We start from the raw sequence: 3,432 nt of genomic DNA on the forward strand, positions 1-3,432 counted from the left end.
CTGCAAAAGTAGGGTAGGCGCCCTTCTTTTTTTTCAATTAATATTTTGTATAACACCAGAAGAAAATAGCTCATTTTGGCTCCCCCCAAACGGGGGCCCGCCTGCAGTGCATCCCTTGCAGTCCCGTTATCGCCGGCCCTGGAAAAACTACAACAAAACTAACTGGATACACTGTAAAGTTCTTATTTTGAATTCTCGGCATAAAGTAGAGGCATTTTCCTTTTCATCTTGAGGAAAACTTCTATAATCAGAGGTAGTACAAAAATTTGAACAAACATTTAAAGCTAACTACTTTAATAAATCCCAGAATGATCTACAGAATCCAATACCAGAGCCAGTACTTAGTTTGAAAAAAAGAAGATAACGAATTTGATTTAGATATTACTTACCTATTTAAGAAAGCTGATAATGATAACTTACATTCTTGAAAGTATAAAATTGAAAAATACTTAAATGAGCCTAAGTCAGAAGATTCTGAGAATATACTTGATTGGTGGAGAAGTTACGAGAAAAATTCTACACTTCATTATCGAAAATGGCCAAGAATTTTCTCGGAACGCCCGCAACATCTGCACCTGCGAAAAAGCTATTTTCAAGAGCAACTACAATAACAAAGCCAAGAATTTGACTAGGCGTTGACTAGGCCAGAAAGTAAAGACGATTTCTACGACAAGATGAATGAAATAATCTCTCAAGTTAAAGATAACTGTGAAATCTATGTATGTACTAGGAGATTTAAACGGCATGTGACGTTCCGCCCCTTATAGAATCGATTATTGATGGGAAGATATTATTTAACTATCCAAAATATTATTTAATTATTTTCAGAATTATTTTCTTTCAATGTTTATTCAAATAGAACTTAAACCCATCTCAGAATTTTTAAATGCTTGATGACGTCACATTTAAAACGTGGCAACATTGGTTTCCCCACTTTGACAGCCAATGCTTAGTAGAGGGGTACGAAGGATTCAGCTGTGAACGTGAGCCTTGGATTGCCATTGTTTCTCGAGTGTTCGGTCTGAATCGTAGTGTGCGGGGTCATTAGACTCAATTATTCACCTCTAATTCTCAGTTCCAAATTGATTAAATATTACAATAAAAGTATAGTGAAGTTATCCAGCAGCAGTGGATTTGAAGAATTTTAGAGCATACTATATCCAATGAGTTCTACCCCGGTAAATACACATTTTATTAAGTATTTTATTCAGCCATTTTGGAAGTCCTTGACATTTGCTAACTAAGTTTCACATAGTCTATTTTCATGGTTTTTATGTTTTATTTTCATGGATCAAACTCATCTAGAGATAATTCAATATTCGTTGTTAATTTGTGCTTCCAGTTGGAAAATAGAGCTAATTTAAACTCCATTTTTTATATTCCTTTCAAGTCTACAGAACTCCTATCTTTTGAACGATGATCAAATAAGTATCCATCGCTTAGTCTTACTATATTTTATCCTTGTATAATATATCTATATACCGGTGTATATATTATAATAAAATATTCTTTCACAGTAATTATATTTTGTATTTCAATTGGAAATTACTTGTGTTATTTGACCAAGGTCATCTGATAGCAACCTGATAAAAGGTCAAGCTGTCTAGTCATTCAAGTTTTTGGACTTAATGACCTATTTCTTCTTATTCCCATAGGAATAAAAACACCTCCTCGTATCTCTTGCTTCTTTTTTTTGACATTGGTAGATTGGTAGTAACACCACACTGTGTTTTTTTTAGCACCTACCATGAAATCTTAAAGCCACCCTACAACAACACCAAGGCCAGACCACACAGAGAGAAACAATCAATAGGCGACCAGCCTGGATTATTTCCACATTTTCTTTTTTTTTGAGTACCTCCAGCTGCTTTCCAACAGTTTTGAGTACCTTCAACTGCTTTCTACCAGTCTTCCTCTCCTGTACCTCCAGCAGGACAGCTGCTAGCGAGAGTTAGCACCCTTGGGTGCTCATTACATCAACTTCAAGATTAGGAAAGAGTGGTTTGTTTGGGAACATTTACTGTGCTCTTATTAAAGACAGACTGGTTTTGTGATATTTAGTACATTTTTTTTTATAGTTCAATTGCACACACATTTTTCCTGCTTTATATTTTTTATAGGTTTTTTTTTTCTTTACAACCTAATATTTAATTGATAGCGTTCCCCAACACTCTGCAATCTATAAAGGTATAAATTTCTGAGCTCAGATATTTTCCCTGATAATAGTAGTCGGTACTCTTATCTTGATTATTTTTAGGCTGTGTTCCACTTTTGTATAATTATTTAAACTCATTCCATTATTTTAGTATATGTTTAATTAAATTTTTAAAAATTAACTTCACATATTAGTCAAAATTGTAATTATTAACTTTATTTAACTTGAACTTATTAACTTTACTTAACTTTAACTTATTAACTTTATTTAACTTTAACTTTAATTTATTAAATTCATATGAACTTCTGGATTCTAATCCCTCAGATTAGTTTTTGGTTTCACTTGTTATTATTACTATTATAAACCACGAGTTAGGAAAAGGATCTGTGTATCTACTCGTAGGTTTATTTATTCAATAAGGCTTGTGCCTGTCCCACTCACAGTGAGGTATTTATATGTTATATATAGTATCAGGTAGTATTTAATTAAGGTGTACGTATTATAAACGTACAATTATTATTTGGTGAGGGTTCTACTAACCTAGTTGTAAGTTGTACTTCCTGTATTAGAGGTACCCGTAGTCAGTTTTTCTAACCTTATAAAGAGTATTCTTAGATCATAGTTGTATGATGATTTTGTAATTGACTTTCACTAGTATCACTTTTTCCTGTCATGTTAGAGTTACACACTAGTTACTTGTCCTAACTCAGAGATTGTTAAAAAGATCTAGTAGTTACATTCAATAAATATACATTTATTGTGATTTTTTTTTTCTTATTACTCCTTTATTTTTAGTAGTATATTTTATAATTTAATAATCTTTAATAACTTTTCACATACTTGTACTACAAATTTAACATACTCTATAGCAGCGTAGAATACCTGGAAGAGCGTTAACCTAGTTATCCTTCTTCTGGCGCCCAAAAATTCATTCTATTTTCAGTATATTATTATATTTACTCTATCTATTTTCTGAACATTATCTTCATATCTTCTTTTCGAGCCATCATTGTCACTTCCTTTAATCTATTGTCTGGCCAAAAATAGCCGTGCAAATTGGCCGAATCCTTCCTTGAGTGTCAAGTGGCCCTTCTCATACATATTTAGCTAGCCATTCAAGTTATATCTATCTATTAATGATTTCTCATCTCTAGTCCTGTATCAATTCGATATTCTTTGTCTTGGCATCCTTCCATACAAATACTACTACAAAGTTGTATTTTAGTTACTCCAGCTTCTTCAACGGAGAAGCCACACATTTTTGTCCTTTGGCTACA

At 32.7% G+C, this 3,432-nt stretch overlaps 1 long non-coding RNA gene across 1 annotated transcript; it reads left to right on the plus strand.

The window, feature by feature from the left end:
* The first annotated feature begins 753 nt into the window (after positions 1 to 753).
* Positions 754 to 2,918, plus strand: LOC126879546 (uncharacterized). The gene is made up of 2 exons (XR_007696112.1): positions 754 to 1,178; positions 1,740 to 2,918. It is a non-coding gene; the product is annotated as an uncharacterized LOC126879546 (long non-coding RNA).
* Positions 2,919 to 3,432: the final 514 nt, after the last annotated feature.

The sequence above is a fragment of the Diabrotica virgifera genome, chromosome 2 (genome assembly GCF_917563875.1).
Source record: "Diabrotica virgifera virgifera chromosome 2, PGI_DIABVI_V3a".
Classification (NCBI taxonomy): domain Eukaryota; kingdom Metazoa; phylum Arthropoda; class Insecta; order Coleoptera; family Chrysomelidae; genus Diabrotica; species Diabrotica virgifera.